The sequence below is a fragment of the Chiloscyllium plagiosum genome, unplaced genomic scaffold (genome assembly GCF_037043375.1).
Source record: "Chiloscyllium plagiosum isolate Xiang-an unplaced genomic scaffold, Cpla_swu_hap1 HiC_scaffold_1, whole genome shotgun sequence".
NCBI lineage: Eukaryota > Metazoa > Chordata > Chondrichthyes > Orectolobiformes > Hemiscylliidae > Chiloscyllium > Chiloscyllium plagiosum.
Window position 1 is genome coordinate 70,875,560 of NW_028270139.1, and position 19,718 is coordinate 70,895,277.

Here is a 19,718-nt window from a genome sequence, read left to right on the forward strand (position 1 = left end):
ATCCACAGAAGTATATGTAATAGGGCAGAATTATGTAAACAAATGTAAATTATTAGGAATACAGGAACGTGTGCAGAGGAGATTTAATAGGATGCTGCCTGGGATAGAACATTTGAAATATGACGAAAGGTTGGATAGAGTTGGAGAGTTTTCTCTGCTCCAATGAAAACTAATGGGTGATCTGATTGAGGGGTACAAGATTATGAGAGGCAAGGACAGGGTGAATAACAACCAGCAGTTCCCCTTAGTTGAAAGTCAGTCACAAGGGGGCACAGTAAGGAGCAAAAGGATTGGGGTGTGTGGTGGTGGTGGTGGGGGTGAGAAAAGCTTTTTGTTTAACCCAGAGGGTGATGATGGTCTGGAATATGCCACCTGGGAAGGTGGAAGGGGTGAGTTTGCCCAAATCCTTTAAGTCATGATTTGGAGATGCCGGTGTTGGACTGGGGTGTACAAAGTTAAAAATCACACAACACCAGGTTATAGTCAAACAGGTTTAATTGGAAGCACACTAGCTTTCGGAGCGACATTCAAGATAATAGGCCAAGTGCTGATAAATGGGATTAGGTTGAAGGTCAAGGTGTTTATCATAATTGGTGCAGACTTGATGGACCGAAGGGACTCTTCTCCACTGTTTGGTTCTATGATTCTAAGAACAGGCCTTTTCAAATCGCTCAAATCGTTCAATAATTTCATGGTTGACCTGTCAATCATTTAACTCCAGGCAACCTAAAATATCACAAAAGTTTATCAAAGTCGCTTAAATAAGTGCAATTATTTTAGTATCGATTGTTAATTTGCAGAAGAGGATTCCAAAATTTTACCATCCTTGACATGAAGGAGTGTTTCCCAATTCAATCAAAACAAAGGTCTGATTCTATTTTGTTTTACCATGGCCCTAAATCTGGATTCCTCAAACTAAAAAGAAATATGTTTTTTCCCAATCTAACTACCTGTTCCCTCTAAAACATTTCCCAAACATTGGGGCAACACAGTGGCTCAGTGGTTAGCACTGCTGCCTCAGCACCAGGTTCACTTCCACCCTTGGGCACTGAGGCAGCAGTCTGTGTGGAGTTTACACGTTCTCCCCATGTCTGCGTTGGCTTCCTCCAGATGCTCCGGTGTACTCCACAGTCCAAAGGTGTGTAGGTTAGGTGGATTGGTCTTGGTAGTTGCAGAGTTACAGAGATAGGGTAGGGGCATTGGTATAAATGGGATTTGTTTTGGAGAGTTAATGTGGACTCAATGGGTTGAATGGCCTGCTTCCACACTGCAGAGTTTCTATGAAACAACTCATCCATTAGCCTTCTGAATTCAAGGGAATACAACATTAGCATGTATAATCTCTCCTTTTTATTTAAGCCTTGCAGTCGAGACATTATTCTGGTTGCTCTCCAGACTCCATCCCAGACCAATAGATACTTCCTTTGTTGTTGTACCCAGAAGTATACAAAGTTCTCCAGCTATAGCCTACCATGGTTTTGTGTCACTAAAATTTGATTTCTGCTTCTTGTATTCTAGTCTTTTATATTTAAAAAGTATCATTTTATCGGCCTTTTTAGATTATTTTCTGCTCCTGTTCATGATATTTTAATCAACAATGTACCTGATTCTCCATATCTATTTGGACCTGCACTATTGCTAACTTTTCACCATTGAGAAAGTATCCTGTTCTACCCTTCAAGGCAAAGTAAATGACCTTACATTCGCTAACACTGAAATTCATTTACTACAACTTTACCCATTCGCTTAATTCATCAACATTTTATTTTTAATGTTATCCTCAAATCATATTTATTCGTGTCTTAATGGTAAATTCAGGGAATTAACGTCACCCGAATCAATTGTCAGTGGCAGACATTGGAGTTAATTCTGGTGACTAGAATTAATGGACCTATTTTGACTTTGGGCAATAGTCTAAAATAAGTAACGTTAGCTCAGTGACCTGTGAAACAGCTTTCCTAATTTTCACCATCATTGACTTCAATAGAATTAAAAAAAAACATTGAGGAATGGAAAGGCATTTTTGTGTCGCTGAGCAAGTTTCACCTGTTGTAAATTATTACTCAATGTCAAAATTATCCTTGATATACATTAGTTAGTTTTTTTTTTCTATCTTTTTGTATAGTTATACTGGAGCTTGAATCATCTCAAGGTCAAACTTTGTCTGTCTTGTACCAAATTAACTAAACATAATTATGATGATAAGCATGTTTTATATAATGTGGAAAGCCATATTTTTACATTCTAGGTGGAACATAAAAACTAACGTTTTAAAGTACTTATTTTAACAGTGGTTAAGCAATATCAAACGAGCCATTTCTAATCATATGAAGTAACTCTCTTGCTGTTTTCATTAACCCAGAGAATATGTCTCTTTTACTCCACACCCCTAGGAAAGAAACTTACATGAGATTTGAATGAAATTCCACAATATAATCATTCTTACGATTCAACATTAAGTGCAGTGAACTGAATTAGTTGTGAATTGATAAGTGCATAGAATTGTTGAATAGCCTTTAGCAATGTATCGACATATGTAAAAGTTGAATGACTTCCTGTTTTTTTTAATAACAATGCCAACCTTCACCACTAACTGTAATAATGACAATACACAGCAAGAGCTATTTCTCTGAATTAGTTCTGTGATCGGCTCCATATTATTATTTCAGAAAAAAAAAGATTTTGAAATCCTATGGACCAGTTTATTCCAGCGATTCATGAGTCAAGAACTCTGCATGCCAATCTTTGTATCACTAACTCTACCATTAGTTAGCCTCAGGTTGCTCCATTCCCATTGACACGGGTGCCTTCAGAGGGCAAGAAATGCATAGAAATGAAAAGGCCCCAGGTCTAACTGCCAAGTTATCCATGGCAGTAAACCCATGTGTCTAGTTAGGTTTTCTATAAGCAGCCACCAGATATTCTAATCCAGTTGGAAACATTTCAATTCAAGATGATTACATTTTATTTTGGGGGGGTTTTACATTAGCTTCTGGTATCAGGAGCTTTTCATCTCATACAAAGTTAGACAAGGCTCTGTGAAGACTTCCCACATTATTGTCTACCTGCTGATGTTTCATGTCCATAAAATTGTGAGGAATTGTGAGGAACTTTCTCAGTCCTTTGAAGCTTAATTAGAAATAATGTTCCCTCTTCAGATGTGTTTAGAGACAATGAGCCTCTTCCTATTTCAAAACATTCCGAACCAGGAGACATAGCCCAAGTCTGAAATGTTGCATACAAATATAAAACAGTTAGTATCAGGTTTAGTATCATCGTTTACAGCAAGTAGGTCCTGCATTAAATTTTATGCTTCTCTTCTTAATATTAGAATATCAAGATCCTTTTGATACCATGTCAGGTCAGAGAAAGCAGAATTTTTCATCTGTTCTTAAGGTGAAGCTAGTTTGTATGGGCAATAGAGCTAATGAAGTATGACATGTTGAGGAAATAACATTCCAGTACTTTCAGACTGGAAGTATTCCATTCAGCAGCATGGGGTACTTCTGATGAGTTTGTCCATATTCCAAGAGAATAGAAAAAATATGCAGGAAAATATTTTAGCAATAATGAAGCAGGAGAATGATGTTCTGCCTTTTGTTCAAGAGATCAGAAAATTCTTCATTTCTGTTTAGTTTTGCAGAGACACTGTCAGATGTGACAGCAAAAAAATCCTATAAGTTCTTACTTTTCAGGTCAGTCATAAATGTCATCATGATCTTAGCAACTGTGACAGTGTTCCAATAAGAAGTTAGACTCATACAGTTTGGATAACAGTGTTTGTAGCCCTATCATCATGTATAACATAACAATAAGCATCGTTTATTAGTTACTAATAAGTAGTTTGATCTGCATTTTTATCAAGACCTAAAAAATCCAAAGAAGAACATTATGGAGCAGAGAATTTGATGGAATAGTAACGTGAAATAATTGATAATGAATAGTCAGTCCATTTTCTTCAATATTAGCGACAAGCTGCAAATTTATGATGATCCATTTGATGATCTTTCATGACAGGCTTTTATCCAAGAGTCTATTTGATATGTGCTTGAGGTCGCATTTTTGAGATTCCAAGACTCCTTCATAGAACTCTCCTCATTTTGCATATGCAAAGAGGTTTTCAATTCAAGATATAACTGCCTTGGGTGAAAAGTATTAGTCATGATAAACTTATTGCAATCTTCATGTAACTGTAAAAGGGCCAGAGAAGCCCTTATTTCCATATTTCATCGTCTTAAAAAAGTGCTGCTCCATTTGCAAATGCAGAAAATCTCGAGCAAAGATTAATTCTTTCATGCAGCAATCAAATTGTTTCCAGTAGATGTAAACACATTGGAAGTTAGGTTTAAACTCATTTATCAGTTGGTCAAATCAACAGCTATCAAGAAGATTTCACTGAAACATAGATGGTGATCAGACCCTGTCATAAAGAACACAAAGAACAAGAGTGAAGTTCCGACCATACAGTCTGTTGCCCAAACATTCAATAAAATCATGACCAATCGTCAGCCTTAATGTCACTTTCCCAATCGATCTAAAGCCTTGATTCCCTGAGCATCGAAATGTGTGCGTATCTCAATATTGACTAAGCATCAACATCCTCTTGATTGGCAACGATTCCTAATCTTTGCGTGAAGAAATTTCTAGGAAGTGTTCTAATTGACTCACCCCTTATTCTGAGATTAAGACCTTTAGTTTCCTCGAGAGATCTTATACATCTTTGTGGGAATTTACTCAATCTTTTAAATTCTGGCAAGCTGTAGGATCTTTGCCATTTATATTCACATCAGTTCAGATTGAGGTGCTGGAAGACTTATCGCTGAAGCAGGTTTGTTTATTAGCAAAGATGAAGATTACAATCATGGAAATCATGTTTTATAAAAAGGAGTATGACACAAGAGTCTCCAACTCCAGGTTATAGTTTTCTCCTAAATGCTAAGGGTATTGTTCAAGATTTGCATTTTCAGTTCAAACCTTTTCAGTTAGGTTTCTACCTCTCCTTACAGCACTAAAATGGCCCCAATCACAGCCACAAACAACCTTCTTTGTGACAGGAACTATGCTAGATTATCTCTACTTCTCTTTGTCTTTTACCCTAATTTCAGATAATGATCATGTGCTATCCATGATATATTTTCCTGATCATGGCATCGTCCTCACTTGGTTCCCTTCTTATTCATCCAAGATAGCCAAAGCATGTATAAAAATTGCCTTCTCAGACAAGCCTTTCACTAATACCTGGGTCTTCATGAAGGATCCTTGAGGTTGTACAGGATGTTGGTGAGGCCTCTTCTGGAGTACTGTGTGCAGTTCTGGTCACCCTATTATTAAACTGGAGAGGATTCAGGAAAGATTTACCAGGAAGTCACCAGGAATGGAACATTTGAGATATAAAAATAAGCTGGAAAGACTGGGACTTTTTTCACTGGAACATGAGAGGTTGACAGGTGACCTTGTTGAAGTTTACAAAATCATGAAGCGTATATATAAGGTGAATGACAAGGGTCTTTTCCCTAGAGTGGGGGAGTTCAAAACTAGGGGCCTCATTTTAAGGTGAGAGGAGAAAGATTTAAAAAAGGCATGAGGGGCAACTTTTTAAATGCAGAGTGGTTTGTGTGTAGGAAGTGGTGGGTGCAGGTACAGTTATAACATTTAAAAAGACATTTGAATAAGTTGAATATGAAAGGTTCGGAGGGATTTAGGACAATTGCAGACAGATGGATCAGTTTAGTTTGAGAATGTAGTTGGTGTGGACTGGCTGGACTGAAAAGTCTGTTTTCATGTTGTCTGACTCCATGACTTTGTTTTTCCTTTCCTCCCATGATTTAACTGAAGGCTGCGGTTTGGATAGCATTAATGTAGTCTTGTCCAATCAGACAGTGTTTGTACATTAGGGTGTGCAGAGCCCCAGATAGAATGATTAATTTCAAATGAACAGATGACAGTTTAAGAGCTAGTTTCTTAATGAGATTGAGAAATAAACTATCGACAGGATATTGGTTCCTGCATCAGGTTTTGAAATTTACATTGGAAAAAAAATTGTCTTGATTTTTAAACTTGTCATCCTCTTTCATCTCCAAAATATTAAAAATATTTTGGTCTAACACAGGAACCTGCTGATTCTGCCGGTGTCACGCCTGTATCATGTAGCTGTAGTGTTTATTGTCAAATGCACTGTGTCTGCCTAGGCAGTTGGCCATGACTTAAAGTGAAGTCCATGGGGCACTAAGGGAAGCCTCCCATATCAGAGATTCACTGATGATGTTACCGAATATGGGGACAAAAAGTCTGAAAACAAACCTTTAAACTCAGCAAGCTAATTTACATACCTATCATCAATCTGAGCTACAAATCTTCTCAAAAATTGCTATCCTATACCAGTGTCAATCTTCAGCCACAGTCAAGCATTATGTCACTCAGGCAGTCAATGCCTTTGCATTCTAGGAAGCAGGTCCTGGTCAGTCCTTCACCTCCCTAATGGTCAGCCTGAGGAGGCGGACTGTCACAGTCATGGATGCGTGCAGCCAGCAGTCAGGGATCACGCAGGTCTCAGCCAGTACTGGCTGGTCAGGTCACTCAGGAGGATGGGCCACAATCACGTCATCGGGTCGGTCTGCAGAAAGTAAGAAGAGGAGGAGGTTGTAGATTGTGGGGGTGGGCCGAAGGGATGTGCAGTTTGGTACCACCTGCCAGTCTTTGGAATAGCCAGCCTCCATAGCTGGTAACACTGGAAAGAGTGTAAGACAATATATTTGGCAAATGCACTTTTTAAAGCATTACTCATATTTTGCATTACTAAACAAGTATTTATTTAAAACAATTGTATATATAATTTAATAGTAGATAACCAGCAGGCACACCATGAAAAGAGATGTCATACAAGGCAGTTAGTACCCAACTGTACTAGTTAGCTGACATCATAAGATAAGTTCAATCTATCAGGATAGAAAAAGGACTGTTTCTGGCAGAAGCTATCCTACTGGGTCTGTATCTAGGTTGTGTACCAGAGCATTTTAATCGAGTAATGTGTATCTGTTCATAAAGTGTAACTCAGATTAATATGACTAGCTGTTATTATGAAGTATATAATAAAACTTATGTTTATCAATTTTGAGCCTAGCTTTTACCAAAGATATTCTGCAGCCATCTTTTCCCATTCTGTATCAGAAACATAGTCACAGGATCATAGAGTTATGTAGCATGGAAATAGATTCCTTCAGTCCAAGTCATCCACAACAATCAGATATCCCAATCTGACATGGTCCCATTTGCCAGCATTTGGCCCATATCCCTCGACACCCTTCCTCTTCATGAACCCATCCAGATGCCTTTTAAACATTGTAGTTATACCTGCCTCCAGCACTTCCTCTGGCAGTTCATTCAATATTTGCACCATCCCCTGCATGAAAAATCTGCCCCTCAAGTCCTTTTTAAAAATCTTTTCCCTTTCACCTTAAACCTATGCCCTGTAGTTATGAACTCCCTTATCCTGGGAAAAAGACTTTTGCTTTTCACCCTATCTATGTCCCTCATGAATTTATAAATCTCTATAAAGTCACCCTTAGCCTTCAACATTCCAGGGAAAATAGCTCCAGCCTATTCAACCTCTCCCCAGCCTATAGCTCAAAATCTCCAACCCTGGCAACATCCTCTTAAATCTTTTTTGCACCCTTTCAAATTTAACAACACCTTTGCCAGAGCAAGGAGACCAACGTTGTATGCAATATTCTAAACATGGCCTCACCAATGTCTTGTACAGCAGCACCAGGACGTCTCAACTCTTTACTCAATGCATGACCTATGAAGACAAGGGTACCAAACGCCTTCTTCACTACCCTGTCTAACTGTGATTCCACGTTCAAGGAACAAGTCCAACAACAGTCAGAATGATTGGTAGCAGTGAATCTAACCAAGTCATATCGGATGGTTTTGCTGATCCCAGTCAGAATAGATGCTGGCACAGGTGGTATCTGGAAACACACCAATAATGCAGGTTTTTGGAAAAACACAATCTTCCTCAGAGAAAGGCTTCTTTAAGAGAATGTTTATGAGTGCCAAAATGGATTAATTGTTCCACGTTAAATGGATCATTTGCTCAGTTAATCCCATTTACAAAATCCATTTGTTGTGTTATATATTTGACATCTGACATGTTGAGTAATGTTGGAAAATGTTAGACCTGAGTCATACACATAAATTGAAGGACACCTCACATCAGTTGTTATTAATTGGCTGAAAATGAATGATTATTTGGTGGAGCTTTTTCCTCCAGGTTTTAATTTGAATGAAAATAGGTTTCAGATAGAAGGTAGAAAGTGAAATGTTTTTTTAGATTAGATTAGATTACAGTGTGGAAACAGGCCCTTCGGCCCAACAAGTCCACACCGACCCGCCGAAGCGAAACCCACCCCATACCCCTACATTTTACCCCTTACCTAACACTACGGGCAATTTAGTATGGCCAATTCACCTGACCCTGCACATCTTTGGACTGTGGGAGGAAACCGGAGCACCCGGAGGAAACCCACGCAGACACGGGGAGAACGTGTAAACTCCACACAGTCAGTCGCCTGAGGCGGGAACTGAACCCAGGTCTCTGGCGCTGTGAAGCAGCAGTGCTAACCACTGTGCCACCGTGCCGCCCACTCATTTTCCTGTCTCCACAATAAAGTAGTCTTGATGCAGAGACTAAAATGGGTTACCAAAAAGAAAAAGTCTGGCAAAGTGTTTTGTACAGGGGTTATCATGATAGATTACTACACAATTGTACAAATATTGAAAACAAATATGAAAATATGACCTGAGCATTTGAGATGGTGATTTATTTTAAAAAGCATAAGGACGGCTATGTGACTCACAAATATAGCGATTTATAGAGTAGCAGGAGGTCGGGCTGCCTGACAAAAAGTCAAGTGACAGCCCCACAGCTGCTGGACCCTGATCATGCAGTTAATTGACTGTAGTCATAAACTTGTGAAACGTTGCACTTGGAATTGCATGGTAGAATAGAGCTGAGTCAGCACAACTTTATCAAGGGGCGGTCACGTCTAACAAATCTGTTTGGAATTCTTTGAGGTGGTAATGAGTAAGTTAAGCAAAAAAAAGAGCCAGTGAGTGTGATTGATTTGGATTTCCAGACTTCTTTTGACAAGATGCCACGCAGTGAACTACTAAATAAGATGGAGCCCCAGACGTTTCCAACTGATTGGATGGCCCATATTTAAGTACATAAAAGACTTCAACTGTCCCAAGGGTGGGTTGACCATCTGCTACCACCCCTAGTGGGAACTACATCTCCACCAATCCAAGAGATTGTATGGATCGCTCTCACCTAGGACTTGCTTCACAGTAAAATTTCAACAACTGAGAGTGCTTACACTTTCTGCAAACCAGTCTACTATCCTTCCACCCCATTTTTAAAATCATACCAAACATTGTACATGTAATTCATGGAATAATAGCCTGATGTTCCCATCCACTATAAACTCCACTAGTCCCTGTGATTCCAAACACCACCACAAGATTGGTTTGAATGACTGTCAACAATGTTACAAACAACACTGGACAGTGATCACAGGCGTGTGGCCACTTCTCACCATCAAGCTCTGCAGAAAGGCCTATACTTCAAGCCTCCTCAGAGGTAGTGTGCAAAGGTGATGTATTACTTCAACGAAAGTGCATGACCTCTAATGTGACGCATAGCTCCTGTTCATAGGCGTGGGAGGTCTCTGTGCCTCATTAAAGGAGTTGCCTGTCTTTTGTCAGGAATGGGTCAAAGTACAAAATGTAGTTGCCTCCTCACAGCTACAGCTGCTGAGGATTAAAAAAAAGAGTTCTATTAGCACAGAGCTACAGCTAAGGTGTCCCCACCTCTACTATGACTGATTGATATTTCTGGAGAAAGAGGACTCAAGCTACAAAGAGACATGGAGATCACAAGGCCATAAGATGTAGGAACAGAATTAGGCCTGCTCCACCATTTGATCATGGTTGATATGCTTCTCAACCATATTCTTCTGCCTTCTCCCCGTAATGCTTGATCCCCTTGCTAATCAAAAAAACAGCTCTGTCTTAAATGCACTCAATGACTTGTCCTCCATAGTGATCTGTGGCAATGACACACCACCTTCTGACTGAACAACTTCCTCCTCATCTCAACTCTAAAGGGCCATTCCTTCGCTCTGAGGCTGTGCCCTCAGGTCCTAGTCTCTGACACTAGTGGAAAAATCTTCCCCACATCCACTCTTTCCAGGCATGTCAGTACTGTGCAAGTTTCAATGAGATAAACTTCCTTATCTTTCTGGACCTCCATCGACTACAAACCCAGTATTGTCAACCATTCCTCATATGACAAGCCCTGTATTCCTAGGATCATTCCTGCAAACATTCTCGAGATTTCCTCCAAGGCCAGCATAGCCTTCCTGAGAGACGGGGCCCAAAACTGCTCACAACATTCCAAATGCGGTCTGACCAGAGCCTGATGCAGCCTCAGCAGTACATCTCGGCTCTTGAATTCTAGTCCTCTCAAAAATGAGTACCGACACTGCTTTTGCCTTCTTAACTACCAACTGAACCTGCATGTTAACTTTAAGAGAATCCTGAATTAGGGCTCCCAAATCCCTTTGTCTTTCAGATTTCCAAAGTTTCATCCCTTTAAAAAAAACGACCTGTGCCTTTATTCTTCCAACTCACACTTTCCAGCATTGTATTCCACCTGTCATTTCTTTGCCTACACTCCTAGCCTGTCAAAGTCTTTCTGTAGCCTCCCTTTTTTCTCATTACTACCTATTCCTCCAACTATCTTTGTGTCATCTGCAACCTTGTCCATTAGCTATCCTTTATCGAATAGCCCACCATCTCCTCAAAATATTCTGACAGATTTGTCAGACATGACCACCTCTTCACAAAGTTGTATTTACTCAGCACTATTTTACCATATACCTCCAAGTACTCCTTAATCTCATTCTTAATAACAGATTCTGAAATCTTACCAAAGATAGAGGTCAGGCCATCTAACTTATATTTATCTGTCTTCTGCCTCCCTCCTTTCTTAAACAGGGGTATTATTTTAGCCATTTTCCAGTCCTCTAGGACCTTCCCTGTCTCCAGTGTTTTCTAAAAGATCGCCACCATTGCCTTCACAACCCCGTCAGATTTCCCCTTCTGTTCCCAACTCTCCTGAAGTTTTGGGATGCAACGAGTGTCTTCCACCATTAGGATTGATGCAAAGTACCTATTTAGTTACTTCGCCATTTCTTTGTTACCATTGCTATGTCTGCAGCCTCATTTTCCAGTGGCCCAGTGTCTACTCTTGCCTTTTTCTTGCCTTTCCTATATCTGAAAAAAGCTCTTGCAATCTTCTTTTATATTACTAGGTAGCTTCCTGTCATATTTCATTTTCTCCCCCCTTACTGTTTTTTTTAATTATCCTCTGCTGGTTTTTAAAAACTTCCCAATCCCTTGGCTTCCTACTAATCTTCACCACATTATATACTTTTTCTATTGCTCTTATGCTGTTCTTGACTTCCTTTCCCAGCCACGGTTGCCTTGACTGCTCTTTAGTATGTTTTGTCTTTGTTGGGATGAATTTCTGTTGTGCCTCCCAAATTGTCTCCAGAAATTCCTGTCATTGCTTCTCCACGATCTCCAAAGCTAGGCTCCCATTCCAATCAATACTGGCCAGCTCCTCCCTCACGTCTTTGTAGTTACCATGACTCAATTGTAATTCCATTACCTCGGATTCCAGCTTTTACCTCTCAAACTGTCGGGTGAATCCTATCATATGGTCACTGCCTCCTAGGGTTTAGCTCCCTTAAGCTCCCTTATCAAATCTGTTTCATCACACATCACCAAATTCAGAATTATCCTTTTCCAAGTGGGCTCTACCACAAGCTGCTCCAAAAAAAAAACCCATTTCATAGGCATTCCACAAATTCCATTTCTTGAGATCTGCTATAACCTAATTTTTTCAGTCCACCTGCATATTGAAGTGCCCCATGATTATTGTAATAGTCTCTTTCTTACATGCCTTTTCTCTCTCCTGATTTACTTTCTTCCCCACATCCTGACTACTGCTGGGAGGCCTGTACACAACTCCCATCAGAGCCGTTATTTCCTTTGGGGTTCCTCAACTGTACCCACACAGATTCTACACCTTCCAATGCAAATCATTTCTTGCCATTGATTTAATTTCACTTCTTACTAACAAGGAAATCCAACCCAACTGCCTGTCCTTTCGATAGGACGTGTATCCTTAGATCTTTAGTTCCCTAGCTCCCATCCCTGATCCCCTTGCAGCCACATCGCTATGATACCCACAACATTGAAGTTGGCCGGAACAATCTGCTCTACCTTATTTCATATACAGCGTGCATTTAAGTACAACACCCTCAGTCCTGCATTGACTGCCCCCCATCTTATAATTGTCATCTTACCTGCTGGGCCTGAAGTCAGATTCCTGACCCTTTCCATACTCTGTCCTATTACTTGTTCTGGAAACTTTAATAACCTCTGTTGATCCTTTGACATTTTCCACATTTTTCCATGCAACTGATGCTGCAAACTATAACCCCACCCCCCACTATTTAGTTTAAATCCCTTTCACACCTCCATTAATGCGATTCTTAAGGACTCGGGCTCCAGAAGGGAGCCTGTCCCATCAAAACAGCTCCCTCCTTCCCCAGTATTATATCACAGAGCTTGTATTGCAGAGCTGTGATCAGTTTGCTCATCTTCATTATAGTCCCCATTCCCGTCTACACAGGGAACAAGAATTTCAAACCTGATTGACAAGCTCAAGGGTTGAGGGATCCTTCAGCACTACTTCCTGGATGCCTCTATCAACCTCGTTCATAGTCTCACCCTCCTGTCCCTGACCAATGACCAAATTTGAGGTAGTTAATCGAAGGGGTGTGACTACTTCCTGAAATACAGTATCAAGGTAACTCTCCCCCGTCCCTGATGTGCCAAGATGCTTGAAGCTCAGACTCCAACTCATCAACTCTGAGCCTGAGTTCCTCAAGCAACCAACACTTGCCACAGATGTGGGTACTATGAACCATGATGGGGGTCCACCAACTCCTACATCATGCAGTTACTCACTTCACCTGCATCCATATTTTATTGGCTTATATACAGTCAGAATGATACAGCATGGAAACAGACCCTTCAGTCCAACCAGTCCATGCTGAACATAACTCCAAACTAAACTAGTCCCACCAGCCTGCTTCAGGTCCATATCCCTCCAAACCTTTCATTTCACATACTTACCCAAATGTCTTTTAAATGTTGCAATTATGCCCACATTCAACATTTCCTCAGAAGTTCATTCTATGGAACCTATTTTTTTTTAAATTCGTACTGTTTTGCGACCTGTCAATATTTCTCTTAGTTATCTGAAACAAACCTATTCTAGGTAGTCAAATTGGCAGCTATTACCAATGAATTGACAGTTTCCTGTGATCTCATCTTAGGTTTGTGCTTGGTCCCTGATCTTATGCTTCACTTCATCCTGTTCGAAAGAAACCTTTCAATCTGCCAAAAGAGAAAGCAAAAAGCACATTTTCCCAGCTGCACTGAACTCCCACGCTATCCACGTCCCCAGGGACTGTGTCTCACTCCAGATCTGATCTCTCCCTCTTGACCATGCACAGCTTACTGATCAACAGCGAATGTTCCAAATAAAAAAAATAAAACTCACGGTGAAATGCCAGAAGTTAACCAGTTATTTAATAATAACTGTTATTATAGGGTGGCACCATGGCTCAGTGGTTAGCACTGCTGTTTCACAGCACCAGGGACCTGGGTTCAATTCCTACCTTGGACGACTGTCTGTGTGGAGTTTGCACGTTCTCCCTGTGTCTGTGTGAGTTTCTTCCCATAATCCAAAAATGTACAGGCTTGGTGAATTGACCATGCTCAATTGCCTATAGTGTTAGGTGTTTCCTCCTCTTCTACAAGAATCTCAGGGAGTCCCTCTCCCACTGCAACTCTACTTTCTCCCCACCGCTAGCTTATCTCTTCAGGCTCTCTGCCTTTATTCCTGATGAAGGATTTTGCCCGAAACGTCGATTTTACTGCTCCTCGGATGCTGCCTGAACTGCTGTGCTCTTCCAGCACCACTAATCCAGAATCTGGTTTCCAGCATCTGCAGTCATTGTTTTTACCATAGTGTTAGGTGCATTAGTCAGGGGCAAATATAGGGTCTGAGTGGGTTACTCTTCAGAGGGTTGGTGTGGACTTGTTGGGCTGAAGGGCCTGTTTCCAGACTACAGAGAATCTAAACTAATTATAATATGACAAATCATCAACTAACTTGCTTTTTAAAATTGTGCTAGCAATAGTTTTTTCTGACAGTTCCAATTAACTAAATCTTCCCAGACCCAGAATGATGTGCATAATGGAAAGTTAGTTGGGAAAAAGTATGGCTGGCAATATCGAAGAAAAGTTTAGTTATTTTGGATAGAGCAGCTCAAGACCAGTTTTGCACCCAACATTTTCACAGCGAGATGAGATTCTCACTAATGAGCAATAGGAGGCCTATTTTCACACAATTACATCTCATAACTATCTATTTTCACCTTGTTTATATGCAATTTGCTACTCTCTCATACAGTGGAGAGAAACTAGTCAGCAACAATTCCCAAACTAAATATCTGAGTGAGTACTTGAAGACAATTCTTGCTCCCATGGGTCTCCATAACGATCATCAGTCAGTGCGCACTGCAACGAATACATCCTTCATCAATGCTGTCCTCTGGAGATCGCTGACACCTGGCGTTATAGACTCAAAGAGTTACAACAGTCTGGAAATGTTAACTCTGTTTCTCTGCCCACAGATGCTGCCAGAGTCTCTCAGTGTGTGGAGGAATGTGTGCAGCATCATCAGCAGGTTGCGTCAGTACTGACCCTTCTCTGAGCTACGAACCCATTCTGTTCCTTATCCTTATCTTTCCTGTCCGGGAGCAGCAGGTGACAGAGCAGAGGTGATGTTGGAGACAGGGAAGGTAAGAACTTAGTATATATTTGGGCAGCAGCTAAACCTGAGATACTACACGTATAATATCTCCCTCCCACCCAACCTCCACTAACGAGAAGAAAATGGACTTTGTAAGGTAAAGTCTTTTTTTCTTTATTTTCTTTCATATGTTAAAGTGCATTGTTTGTTTTTAGCTAGTTGATATAAAGCTAAGGCTTACAATGGCAGGGGACCTCAGACCCGTGGCCTATCCCTCTTGCTTGATGTGGGAGCTCAGGGATGTGGCTGACATCCCTAACTCTTACACTTGCAAGAAGTGTGTCCAGCTGCAGCTCTTGTTTGACCACATGACGACTCTGGAGCTGCGGATGGACTCACTGTGGAGCATCCGCGATGCTGAGGAGGTCATGGATAGCATGCTTAGTGAATTGGTCACACTGCAGGTTAGGATTGCTGAGGGAGACAGTGAATGGGTGACCAAAAGGCAGAGCAAGAGTAGGAAGGCAGTGCGGGTGTCCCTTGCGGTCATCTCCCTCCAAAACAGGTATACCGTTTTGGATACTGTTGGGGGGAGATGGCTCACCTGGGGAGGGCAGTAGTTGCCAGGATCATGGCACCGTGGCAGGCACTGCTATTCAGAAGGGCGGGAAAAAGACTCATAGGGCCATAGTCATAGGGGATTCTATTGTGAGGGGAGTAGATAGACAGTTCTGTGGCCGAAAACGGGACTCCCGGATGGTATGTTGCCTCCCGGGTGCTCGGGTCAGGGATGTCACCAATCGGCTGGAGAGAATTCTGAAAGGGGAGGGTAACAGCCAGTTGTCTTGGTGCATAAGTAAAAAACGCGATGAGGTCCTGAAAGCAGAATTCAGGGAGCTAGGAGAGAAGCTAAAGAGGGGGACCTCAAAGGTAGTGATCTCAGGATTACTACCAGTGCCATGTGCTAGCCAGGGTATAAATGAAAGAATGGGAAGGATGAACAAGTGGCTTGAGTGATGGTATAGGAGGGATGGGTTCAGATTTGTGGGACTGGTTCTGAGGAAGGTAGGACTATTACAAATTGGACGGTCTACACCTGAACCAGATTGGAACTAATGCCCTTGGGGGAGTTTTTGCTACTGCTGTTGGGAAGGCTTTAAGCTAATGTGGCAAGGGGCTGGGAGCCAAAACAGAAGACTATGAGACAGTGAAGTGGAAACTGGAGACTGTGAGGATCACAAAATTAGGAGAAGAGTAGGCAGAGAGCAAATGAACACAAAAGAACTAACGGCCTGAACTGAATATACTTTAATGCAAGGAGTATAGTGGGTAAGGCAAATGAATGTAGGGCTCGAATTGGTACCTGGGAGTATGGCGTTATTGCGATCACAGAGAATTGGTTGAAGGAAGAACATGATTAGCAACTAAACGTTCCAGGATATAGATGCTTCAGACAGGACAGGGAGGGAAGTAAAAGCGGGGAGGAGTTGCATTGCTGGTCAGGGACGATATCACTGCTGTGCTAAAGGAGGACACTATGGAGGGCTTGAGCAGTGAGGCGTTATTGGTGGAGCTGAGAAATAGGAAAAGTGCAGTTACATTGGTGGGGCTGAAATATAGGCCTCCCAACAGTGAACATGAGGTAGAAGAATAAATAGGTAAACAGAAAGATGTAGAGGCAATAGGGTAGTGGCGATGGGAGATTTTAATATTCCCAACATTGACTGGGATACACTTCGTGTCAGAGGTCTGAATGGAGCAGAGTTTGTAAGGGGCATCCAGGAAAGTTTTCGAGAGCAGTATGTCAATAGTCCAACTAGGGAAGGGGCCATATTGGACCTGGTATTGGGGAATGAGCCAGGTCAGGTGGTAGAAGTTGCAGTGGGGGATTTCTTTGGGAATAGAAACCACAATTCTGTAAGTTTTAGAATACTCCTAGACAAAGATGAGAGTGATCCTAAGGGTAAGAGTACAAAACTGGGCCAAGGTTAATTAGATCAAAATTAGGCAGGAGTTCAGAAATGTGGATTTGACACAGCTATTTGAAGGGAAGTCCACATTTGATATGTGGGAGGCATTCAAAGATAGGTTGAAGATTGTGCAGGATAGGCAAGTCCCTTTGAAAATCAGGGATAGGAAAGGCAAGATTCGTGAGCCGTGGATGACAGGAGAAATTGTGCAACTGGCCAAGAGGGAAAGGAACCATACATAAGGTCTCGGCAGCTAAGAACAGAACGGGCCCTGGAGGAATATCGGAAGAGTAGGGCCAATCTTAAACGAAGAATCAAGCAGGCTAACAGGGGTCATGAAATAACTTTAGTGAGCAGAATTAAGGAGAATTCCAAGGCCTTTTATTTTTATATAAAAAGCAAGAGGGTAACCAGAGAAAGGGTTGGTTCATTAAAGGATAAGGATGGAAGGCTGTGTGTCGAACCTGAGAAAATGGGTGAGATACTCAATGATTACTTTGCATCAGTGTTCACTGAGGAGAGAAACAAGATGAATGTTGAGATTAGAGATAGACATTTGTTTAATCTGGATCACGTTAACAAAAGGAGGGAAGATGTGTTGCGTAGGCTAAAGGATATTAAGGTGGACAAATCCCCAGGACCGGATGGGATCTATCCCAGGTTGCTGAGGGAGGAGAGAGAGAAAATAGCTGGGGCCCTGACATATATCTTTGTAGCATCCTTAAACACAGGTGAGGTGCTGGAGGACTGGAAGGTTGCTCATGTTGTCCCCCTGTACCAGAAGGGTAGTAGGGATATTCCAGGTAATTACAGACCAGTAAGCTTGACATCAGTGGTGGGAAAGTTGCTGGAGAAGGTACTGAGGGATAAAATCTATTTATATTTGGAAAAGAGTGGGCTTATCAGTCACAGGCAACAAGATTTTGTGCGAGGGAGATCGTGCCTTACCAACTTAATAGAGTTCTTTGAGGAAGTGACCAAGTCGATAGGTGAAGGATGGGCTGTTGATGTCATATACATGGACTTTAGTAAGGCATTTGATAAGATTCCTCATGGTAAACCAATGGAGAAAGTGAAGTCACATAGTGTGCAGGGTGTTCGAGCTCAGTGGATAAAGAACTGGTTGAGCAACAGAAGACAGAGAGTAGTAGTTGAAGGGAGTTTCTCAAAATGGAGAAAGGTGACCAGTGGTGTTCCACAGGGGTCAGTGTTGGGCCACTGTTGTTTGTGATATACATAAATGATCTGGAATGGGGCATTTTGGTATGATCAGTAAGTTTGCAGATGACACGAAGATTGGTGGAGTAGCAGAAAGCATAGGGGACTGTAAAAGAATAGAGGATAATATAGATAGACTGGAGAGTTGGGTGGAGAAGTGGCAGATGGAGTTCAATCCAGGCAAATATGAGGTGATGCACTTTGGGAAGTCTAATTCTAGAGCGAACTATACTGTAAACAGAAGAGCCTTGGGAAAAGTTGATGGGCAGAGAGGTCTGGGAGCTCAGGTCCATTGTTCCTGAAGATGGCTGCACAGGTGGATAGAGTGGTCACGAAGTCATATGGTATGCTTGCCTTCATTGGACAGGGTATTGAATATAAGAGCTGGCAGGTCATATTAAAATTGTACAAGACTTTGATTTGGCTGCATTTAGAAAACTGTGTGCAGTTCTCGTCACCACATTAGCAAAAGGATGTGGATGCTTTGGCGAGGGTGCAGAGAAGGTTTACGAAGATGCTGCCTGGTATGGAAGGTTCTAGCTATGAAGAGAGGTTGACTAGATTAGGATTGTTTTCATTAGAAAAAAGGAGATGGGGGGCTGATTGAGGTCTACAAAATCAAGAAGGGTATTGACAGGGTAGGTAGAAATAAGCTTTTTCCCAAGGTGAAGGATTCAATAATGAGAGGTCATGCGTTCAAGGTGAGATATGAAAAGTTTAAGGGGGATATACATGGCAAGTACTTTACATAGAGGGTGGTAGGCACCTGGAACCAGCAGAGGTAGTAGAGGCAGGTATGGTAGATTCATTTAAGGTGCGTTTGTTCAGATGCATGAGTAGGTGGGGAGCAGAGGGATACAGATGCTCAGGAATTGGGGGATACATTTAGACAATGAATTTGGATTGGCTCAGGCTTGGAGGGCTGAAGGGCCTGTTCCTGGGCTGTATATTATCTTTGTTCTTTGTTCTCATCTTAAGGTCCTGCAGAGAGCTATGGGAGGGATGTTGCTCACAGTGACTGCCTTGCTAAGGAGGCAAAGGCTGATGGGAAAAGAGCAGGAGTGACAGGAAGCCCCCCTATCCAGGAGCAGAGGCTTGGGACAGCCAACTCATGGAGAGGATGCAGCTGAAAGACCCCTCAGGGTGTGTTTGTGTCACAGGAAGGCAGAGTCCTTTGCTCTCGAATCCATTTTCTTGGTGTGAAAGTGCAGTGCCAATAAAGTATCTATCTGAAATTAAACTGCATGAGCTGCTTAAGCAGGACATGAGACCTGCAGGAGTCTGGGGTTGTGTGTGAGAGAGTGAGAGTGAGACAGAGATTGAGAGAGAGTGTGAGAGAGAGAGTGAGAGTGTGTGTGTGTGAGTGTGAGTGTTTGTGTGAGTGTGTGTGTGTGGGGGGGGGGGGGTGGGGGTGGAGTTGGTGTGGGGGAGGTGGTGTGAGCGGGGTTGAAAGTGGCATCCTCTCCCGGTGCCTGTGAAGGCAACAACTGCTTGAACATCTGAGAGACTGATTTCTTCCAGGGAGTGCCAGATGACCTGGTGGGATCTCTCAGTCATGCTCCCACAAAATAAAA

The 19,718-nt window shown here is 41.9% G+C and overlaps 1 long non-coding RNA gene across 1 annotated transcript in view; it reads left to right on the top strand.

Annotated features, from left to right (window-relative positions):
* Positions 1–19,206, top strand: part of LOC148152140 (uncharacterized) — an 87,010-nt gene extending 67,804 nt beyond the window's left edge. The window contains exons 2-3 of the long non-coding RNA XR_015758161.1: positions 14,838–15,005; positions 19,123–19,206. This is a non-coding gene — a long non-coding RNA (uncharacterized LOC148152140). The remainder of the gene's footprint in view (positions 1–14,837; positions 15,006–19,122) is intronic.
* The last annotated feature ends 512 nt before the right edge of the window (positions 19,207–19,718 follow it).